Consider the following 9,941-nt stretch of genomic DNA (forward strand, 5'->3'; position numbering starts at 1 on the left):
AGTGATATGAAAACCAGGGTTCATAGAGGTTAAGTTCCTTGCCACGGTCATATGGATGGAAAGTAAAGACAGTAAAGACATTGAGCTCTGCATTTAGACTCGAATTTAAAGTTGTTCAAACCCTAGTTCTGCTTACTCCACGGAAATGTGGGTTTTTTGAGGGGAGTACAAGTAGAGGAAAGTGGAGAAGTGGATTGCAATTTGATTCTTAGCGGTCAAGAATGCCACCGGGGGATTTAGACTTTAACCTAATCACACGTATTTATTTCTTCAAATGCTAGACAGCCTTGGAACGTTTTTGAGCACGTGCTTTGGAAACATTCCTCTGGAAAACAGAGAAGGTGAGGGAGGGGAGGGGAGGGTCTGAGATTTGAGGGGTCTGCAGCAGGAGGTTGGGAGACACAGTAGGGAGCTGGGACAGCAGGTCTAGAAATGAAACTAGGACACATGCAGACCTCAGGTGGAATTAACTAGAATCTGGTTAGAGAGGCAGAAAGAACAAAGAGAAAAAATACCTCCCAAGTTCCCACCTGGCTGCCCAGGAGGCTGTAATGCGCTTAACAAATAAAGCCTGCCCTTTAACAAATAGAGGAGGGAGGAGGTGTCTGCAGGGACGCTACAGACAAAACATGGAATGAGGCTGCCCTCTTCTGGAGAATGAAAGCCGGATGCTGAATCAAAGTCCTCATCTGCCCAGGACAATTTATTATTATTATTTTTTTTTTTTTTTTTTTTTTTTCAGAGACAGGGTCTTGCTGCCCAGGCCGGAGTGCAATGATGCAATCATAGCTCACTGTAACCTCGATCTCCCGGGCTCAAGCGATCCTCCTGCCTCAGCCTCCTGAGTAGCTGCAACTACATGTGTGTGCCACTACACCCAGCTATTTTGTTTGTTTGTAGAGAGGAGGTCTCACTATGTCACCCAGGCTGGTTTCAAACTCCTGGCTTCAAGCGATCCTCCCAACTTGGCCTCCCAATGTGCTGGGATTACAAGTGTGAGCCATCACACCCAGCCATCAGCACGTTTAAATATACATCCTTATATATATTTAAATATATGTCTTATATATATACATATACATCCATACAGAACGGACCAATGCTGAGTTGATACTAACTAGTCAACCAACAAACAACTGGTAACTAACGACTTGGTAACCAGGTAGGAATTCGGACAAATCTGGTTGTTCAGGGAGAACAAGGGTCTGTCAAACAAGTTGTTACATCTTGTAATGCATCCTATTTCAGACTCAGGAGCAATTTATATTTTACACGGTCTCTCTCTCTAATTCCTTCAGACTTATCAAGCACAGGAGAAAACCTAGGTAAAAAATAAATAATAAAACACTCAAGAACATCTCAAATAAAAAAAGAGTTATAATATCAAATGTTGTTGCAGATGTGGAACAAGTTGTGGAAAAACTTGAAACTCCACTAATAGGAGATACTGAAAAGCCAGACAGCAAGGACACAGAGAGGGAGACAGAGCTGAGCTAAAAGTCCAATCTAAGACAGTACACTACGACCCAGCAATTCCACTGCCAGTGTAGACCAGATAAAAAGAGTTCTATGATACCAAAAGATATGTACGTGTATGTCCCTAGCAGTACTTTTCGTTATAGCCCAAACCTGGAAATCATCAAGTTATCCATCAACAGTAGAATGGACAAGTGTATTTATATAAGTATATTCATATAATTTAATGTAATAGAGATATGGGAATTTACTGCTACCCTGAACAGCAAAAGTAAAACTCACAAGCATAACTTAAGTGAAGGAATCCAAACCAAAAATCATATATATCATTCCATTCACAAATTTCAAAAACTGGAAAAATTTTGTATGGCGATGGAAGGCAAAATAACAGCTCCTCAGGATATGGGCTGGGTAATCTTCTGCTCCCAAATCTAATTGTGGATACAGGGGTGGGTCACTGTGTGGATACATGGGTGTGTCACTGTGTGAATTCAGGAGTACACACTTTGATATGTGAGTTTTTAACTTTGTATTTTATATATATATATATATAAATATATAAATATATATATATAAATACATAAATATATAAATACATATAAACATATAAAAATATATAAATATATTTTTAAAATACATAAATATATATATATATTTAAGAGACGGGGTCTTGCTCTGTCTCCCAGGCTGTAATGCAGTCCAGAACTCCTAGGCTCAAGGGATTCTCCTGCCACAGCCTTCTGAGTAGCTGGATTAGCTGGGACTATAGGCATACACCACCACACCTGGTGGTATATTCAGCTTTAAATAAATGAATTGGCTGGGTGCGGTGGCTCACACCTGTAATCCCAGGACTTTGAAAGGCTGAGGCTGGAGGATTGCTTGAGGCAAAGAGTTCAAGACCAGTCTGGGTGACAGAGTGAGACTCCATCTCTAAAAGATTTTTTAAAATAAAACATACTTAAAATTTAGGAAAGATCTCAGTTGCAAGGGCTAAGTTGAAAAGACAGGAGTAAAATGGTAATAGACAATTTAGAATATATGGATATATATCATTTGGTATTTTAATATATATTATTGTTTTTTAATTATTTAATAGTCCATGAATAGATTAAATTCCATGAAGATAAGAACTGTACCTCATTCATCTTTATAGCCGCTGGATGCCCAGTGTACATCATAAAGTAGCTATTCAGAAACTATATATTTAAAAAATTTTTGAATGTTCTGTTTACAGCAAAGTTCTCTAAACTAAATATAGTGATTGAATACATTTCTACAATAAAAAAATTAGACAATAAAGACAAACGGCATTTCTGGGCTTATACTGGACAAAATAGGAGCAAGAATAGGGGCAATTTACTTTGTTTCTATTACCTTAGGATGAAAAGAGTTTGCTTGGATTTATCTAAAATCTTTTTTCTCATCCAAATATGAAAATATTATAAAGTTAAATTTTCAGCAATAACATTGTATTGGTCCATTTTCATGCTGCTGATAAAAGCATATCCAAGACATGACCATTTACCAAAAAAAGAAAAATGGGTTTAATGGATTCACAGTTCTACACGTCTGAGGAGGCCTCACAATCATGGTGGAAGGTGAAAAGCACATCTCATATGGCAGCAAACAAGAGAAGAGAATGAGAACAAAGCAAAAGGGGTTTCCCCCTGATAAAACCATCAGATCTTGTGAGACTGATTCACTACCATGAGAACAGTTTGGGGGAAACCACCCTATGATTCAATTATCTCCCACCGGGTCCCTCCCACAACATGAAGGAATTATGGGAGCTACCATTCAAGGTGAGATTTGGGTGGGGACACAGCTAAACCATATCAGACATATTATCTATTGCTACATAATAAATTATGCCCCAAACTTAGGGCTTATAACCACATACATTTTTTTTTCTTCACAGTTTCTGAGGCTTAGAGATCTGGAAGTGACTTAGCAGGGGTTCTGACTCAGGGTCTCCCAAGATGTTGGCTGGGGCTGCAGTCACCTGAAGGCTTGACTGGGCCTGGAAGATCCACTCTTCGAGAGGCTCACTCACATGGCTGTGGTCTGGAGGTCTACTCACAACTCTCCCCAGAGCAGATCATCCAAGAGTAAGAGCAAGCCGGAAAACACCATCACTTTTATGACCTAGTCTCTGACATCACACACAATCACTTCTACATTCTATTCGCTACAAACAAATCACTAAGAATGGCCCACATTCAGGTGAAGGGGAATTATGTTCCATCTTCTGAAAGAAATATTAAGTAATCTGTGGATGTATTTTAAATCATCAGAGTCCACAATCTGGCCACAAATTATTTCTATTTCTCCCACATGTAAAATACTCTCATTCCTCTCAACTCCTCCCAAAAGTCTCAAACTTGTACAGGATGTCCAGGTTTGAAGTCCAGGATGTAATTATTTAAATCAGATCCCAATACAGAGAAGTCTTCTCAGGTGTAGTTCTTTTTTTTTTTTTTTTTTTAATTGAGACAGAGTCTTACTCTGTTGCCCAGTCTGCAGTGCAGTGGTGCAATCTCAGCTCACTTTTAGCCTTGATCCCTGGACTCAAGTAATCCTCCTGCTTCAGCCTCCCAAGTAGCTGGGTCGACAGGCACACACCACAATGACTGGCTAATTGTTTAAAAGTTTCTTGTGGTGATGGGGTTTCACCATGTTTCCCAGGCTGTTCTCAAACTTTTGGGCTCAAGCAATCATCCTGCCTCAGCCTATTCAAAATGTTGGAATTACAGGCATAAGCCACTGTGCCTGACCAGGTGTAGTTCTTTAAGAATAGATCTTCAAGTAGAGGTCTTCTCTGTCGAAAGTCTTGCGGACTAAAGAGACAAGTTATCTGCAATGTCTATCAATTATCTATCACTGTGTAACTAATTACCCCCAAAACTCTGTGGTTTAAAACACCATTTATCTCAGTGTCTGTGGGTCAGGAGTTTGGTGGTTTTGCTGGATGAGTCTGACTCAGTGTCATTTCACAATGTTGTAGTCAATGTGGGATGCAGCAATCTGAAGGCCTGATTGGGGCTGGAGGGTCTGCCTCTAAAAATTCCTCACCGGCATGGTTGTCGGCTGGTGGCCTCTGTTCATTACCATGTAGCTCTCACCCTGGATTGCTTAAATCTCACAACACACAGTTGGTTTCCTCCAGAAGAAGTGATCCAAGAGGAAGCCAGCAACATGGAAGCCATGATGTCCTTTATGACCTAACTTTGTGACATGCCATCACCTCTGCTGTGTTCTATTGGTTACTTGGAACAACCCTGATATGACACAATAGAGGACTAGGCAAGAGCATCAATCCAGGAATTTAGGGTTCATGGGTGCCATCTTGGAGACAAGCTAGCATGCCTGTAATGCTAGAAGCTGAACCCAGGAGCACCATCAGAGGCTGTAGATTCTGGTGATATCTCAAACACTCTTCCTGTGATCTTGATACAGTACCAAAATTTCTGAGTACCCTGAAAATGGAAAGAATAAGTTTCTACCAGGTGAATGATTAGGTGATGATGATCACTTTGAAGTAAACTGAGCCTGGCCATGTAAATCCAGCAATGTGTTCTTGGAAAAAAAATCACTGCCCTTCTCTAGGCCTTGGTTTCCTCAGCTTCAAAAAGTGTATAATAATAGCTGCTTTGGACCAGGCGCAGTGGCTCATGCCTGTAATCCCAGCACTTTGTGTTGGGGTCTGCGTGTTTCCTAAACAAAGGAATGAACACACAAGACAACACAGGACGAGACAAACATGGTTGCCACCCCAAATGACATGCTCTGCTTTATTTTATACAGTCGTTTGTGGAATGTTGCCAAGTCACAAGACACATTGTTGTTTTTCTGACCGTTCCCTGACTTTCTGGATTTTCAAGATGTTTACACATAAATCAGCCCCCAGGGTCTGCTGTTTGCAGCTGGCTCCTTTGTCCTCCCTGTTTCCATGGAAGGAATGCCCTGCTTCATTTGCAAGAGCAGGACTTATTGGGAACGTCTCGTTTGTGAGCATGTAGTCCTCTACACTTTGGGAGTCCAAGGAGGGCAGAGCACAAGGTCAGGAGTTCCAGACCAGCCTGGCCAATATGGTGAAACCTGTCTCTACTAAAAATACAAAAATTAGCCAGACGTGATGGCTTGCACCTGTAGTCCCAGCTACTTAGGAGGCTGAGGCAAAAGAATCACTTGAACCCAGGAGGCAGAAGTTGCCATGAGCCAAGATCATGCCATTGCACTCCAGCCTGGGTGACAGAGTGAGACTCCATCTCAAAAAAAAAAAAATAATAATAATAGCTGCTTTGGTCAGTTCTTACAGGGGTTCAAGGTTACATATGTAAGATACAATTATTAAGCAATTGATAAATGGTAACTATTTTAAAGAATATTGCATATTGGGCAGGCACGGTTGCTCATGCCTGTAATCCCAGCACTTTGGGAGGCTGAGATGGGCGGATCACAAGGTCAGGAGATCGAGACCATCCTGGCTAAAACAGTGAAACCCCATCTCTACTAAAACTACGAAAAATTAGCCAGGTGTTGTGGCACACACCTGTAGTCCCAGCTACTTGGGAGGCTGAGGCAGGAGAATGGTGTGAACCCGGGAGGTGGAGCTTGCAATGAGTTGAGATTGCACCACTGCACTCCAGCCTGGGCAACAGATCAAGACTCCATCTCAAAAAAAAAAAAAAAAAAAAAAATGCATATTTTGTGATATTGCCTGGTAACCATCTGAGTTGATAGATGTATTTCAGTTTTTGGAAAGAAATATTTAAATTAGTAAGAAGGTAAACCTTTCTCATTTAATAACTGATATACCATATTTCATAAAACTAAGAAAATAGAAGAAAAACATCCATTGTCCTACAACTCTAATGCAATGTCATCACCGTGTTTCCTTACAGCCTTCTTTTCCATGCATTTCCCATAACTGAAGTCAGAGTGTACATAAAAGTTTGCTTTTTGCTTCTTTCTCTTTATATCTTAATACAGAAACTTCTAACAGAGTTTGACACAGACACTTGCCCCAGTGTGTCATTTTCAGAGGAATGACCCATGGGTCCTAATGAGAGGTAAGCACTGGAAAAGGAGGGGAAATTCCATAGGTCAACAAGGCTGCATCAGGATCAGATGAAGTTCTGACAGCAGATCTCATGGAGAGTATCAAAGGCTAACTAGGGGAAACAGTAGGAGTCACTAAGAGATTCTGGAAGTTGTGTAGGGATGAAAGTTGCTTAACTACTCTCTGACTCAGTTCATCTTCTATACACCAAAGATGTTACATGCCCCTACATTTATAGGGCTGCTGGGAGGATTCATGAAGTTCCTGCATGTAAAGTTCCAGGCACAAAGTAAAGATGTTGCTATTAAAATGGTAAGATGTGGCTGGATGCGGTGGCTCATGCCTGCAATCCCAGCATTTTGGGAGGCCAAGGTGGGTGGATCACGAGGTCAGGAGTTCAAGAGAAGCCTGGCCAAGATGGTAAAACCCTATCCCTACTAAAAATTAGCCGGGCATGATGGTGGGCACTGCTCGGGAGGCTGGGACAGGAGGATTGCTTGAACCCAGGAGGCAGAGGTTGCAGTGAGCCAAGATCGCACCACTGCACTCCAGCCTGGGCGACAGAGTGAGACTCCATCTCAAAAAACAAAACAAAGCAAATGATAAGATGCAATGCATCAGGGTCTGGGATTTTCCCAAGTGTTTAGCAGCCTAGGAATTCTCAACAGACTTCTGAAACATAATTTATACCCTAAAATTTTGATGACTAATATCTATGATATAGAAAAGTATGTCTGAATATCAAGTCAGTGTGGGTTTGATCATTCATTTCAACCATTGGAAACAAACCCCAATGTCTCAAGGAGCCAGGTGGGTGACCTAAGGGTGCAACGGCAGAAGGGTGTACCACCTAGAGAGCACAAGCCCTCCTCAAAAGAGAAGCTGTTACTGGGTTCATTGTTGCCCTATGTAAGTGTGGACCAGGGTTGCTGTTTGACGTCTACAGAGCATTATTTCAACATTCATCAGATTTAATGCACTATGCCACATAAGCGAGGTGATGCTACTAGGGTAGTTTTTGGAAATTTACACACACACAAGACTGCTAAAGTAGTTAGGTTGAAGGATTCCTAGCTCTGGGAGAAAGGTTACATTGTCTGCCTTATCCCCAGCTCCCCAGCTATTGGGGTTATTTGAATTATTTAACCTTGACCTGTTGGATTAGTCCATTCTCACACTACTAATAAAGACATACCTGAGACTGGGTAATTTATAAAGGAAAGAGGTTTCATTGACTCACAGTTCTGCATGGCTGAGGAGGCCTCAGGAAACTTACAATTATGGTGGAAGGGGCAAACATGTCCTTCTTCACATGGCAGCAGCAAGGAGAAGAATGTAAGCTGAGAGAAGGGGCCCCTTATAAAACCATCAGATCTTGTGAGAACTCACTATCATGAGAATAGCACGGGGTTAACCACCCCCTTGATTCAATTACCTCCCACCAGGTCCCTCCCGACTCACATGGGGATTATGAGAACTACAATTCAAGATGAGATTTGGGTGGGACACAGCCAAACCCTATCACCTGTATTTAATTTGTATAATAAAATACATTTAATTTATAAATTATGTTAAAAGTACACATTGACAAATGAAAGGTTTCAATAAATCCTATACTAGAGCAAAGAAACCCATTTAACTGTATTCAGCCACTTGTTTCTCATAATATTTCATTCAAAAGCTTTATTTTCCATATAAAATGTACGAACACCTTACAGAGCACTCTTTGGGAAAGGATGCCCGACTTTTAAAAGGAAGACCCAAACAAACCGGTCAACAGAAACGGAGTGCTGCTGTGGTGCCATGTCCGAGACAGCTGCCAATAGTCCACTGCCACTCACCATCCTTGCATCAGCATCTGGGACATGGTCATTACACTTGACGGCTTGTCACTCCACCTCTCCTCACTCCTTCAGCTCACAGAAAAGAGATTTGTGAAATACCAGCTCTGGTCTTGGCAAATATTTGTTTTCCCCTGGCACCCTGGAAAATGCATTTTTAAAACTCTTCCTACACTTTCGGTATGGCAGCAGCTTTATCAGTATGTGAAGATAGAGCGATGATGTGGCTTGGATACTTGACATTTTGTATTGGTGGAAAGTGGCAAACTGCACTGAGCTGTAAATGCACTGTAAACGGTGTCGTGCTGAATTATAAAGACAATTAGCATATTTCTTCCTTGTTTCTCATTTATCTTTTAGTTTGTAAACATGGAAAGCAGAGTGCGGTAAGCTTTACATGCCTTATCTGTAAAATGAGCACAGTGATACTTACGTTACAGACTTTTGTAAGCCAGAATTTTTAAAATGTGAAACTACCTAGGATAGTATAAAAAACATAGCAGCATCCAATAAATGACAATTCTTAGTATTACTTCCACGCCTCCTGTTAACATTAAACTCTTGGAGGATAGAAGAAAGCATGGCTGAGAGGCACATAAAATCACCAGAGGAAATCAGAATACTGCAATGTTTGGGGTTTCTTGAAAATTTTTAAAGCGTGTAAGGGTCCTTAGACATGATCTTTTACAGATGAGAACAAGATGAAATGAGATTGATAAAAATTAATCAATTTGCCCACGTTTTGCACAGGAGCATAAATTACCAGCAGACAACATCTGGATTCCATACTAAGAGCAAGCATCTCATTACAAAGTTACAAACTGAACATGCCTCATGTCTAAAGTGCACACACCTATCAATCTTCACTTTGCATGGTCCCAAAGATTCTGTAACTTTCACAAATTTGCATGTTTACTAACAAATTTGAACTTTTAGGCTACTGAGTCATGTGCTGCAAATGTCACCGGTCCTTTGTTTAAGTCTCTGCGTGTATTTCAGTCAACAGGTTTTCTTCATTACGCACTGTGTTTTCTGTCCATCAGGCAGCAAAGCATCAGCGCATCCCACCACCAGATGGCGCCAGACCCACTTGTGGAGGCTCTAGGGGCGCCGTCAGCTTGGGACTAGAAGCTGATGAAAAACGAGGAGTTTCGTTTCATTTCCGGGTTCCATTTAAACGTTCATCCTGGGCCATAAAAGCAGATGAATTAGATATGCCATTATCCTGAATATTATTATTTATATTTTATTTTATTATATATATATATATATATATAGAGAGAGAGAGAGAGAGAGAGAGAGAGAGAGAGAGAGTCTCGCTCTGTCACCCAGGCTGGAGAGCACTGGCGAGATCTCAACTCACTGCAACCTCCGCCTCCGGGTTCAATCGATTCTCCTGCCTCAGCCTCCTGAGTGGCTGGGATTACAGGCACGCACCACCACATCCGGCTAAATTTTGTATTTTTAGTAGAGACCGGGTTTTACCATGTTGGTCAGGCTAGTCTTGAACTCCTGAGCTCGTGATCCACCAGCCTGGGGCTCCCAAAGTGCTGGGATTA

The 9,941-nt window shown here is 41.4% G+C and overlaps 1 long non-coding RNA gene across 2 annotated transcripts; it reads left to right on the forward strand.

Moving 5' to 3' along the window:
- The first annotated feature begins 4,830 nt into the window (after nt 1–4,830).
- Nucleotides 4,831–9,576, forward strand: LOC139363592 (uncharacterized). 2 transcript variants are annotated; one of them, XR_011624258.1, is made up of 3 exons: nt 4,831–4,985; nt 6,472–6,551; nt 9,426–9,576. It is a non-coding gene; the product is annotated as an uncharacterized lncRNA (long non-coding RNA). The 2 variants fall into 2 exon arrangements; XR_011624257.1 differs by lacking the exon at nt 9,426–9,576 and adding an exon at nt 8,260–8,694.
- The last annotated feature ends 365 nt before the right edge of the window (nt 9,577–9,941 follow it).

The sequence above is a fragment of the Macaca nemestrina genome, chromosome 6 (genome assembly GCF_043159975.1).
Source record: "Macaca nemestrina isolate mMacNem1 chromosome 6, mMacNem.hap1, whole genome shotgun sequence".
NCBI classification, from domain to species: Eukaryota; Metazoa; Chordata; class Mammalia; order Primates; family Cercopithecidae; genus Macaca; species Macaca nemestrina.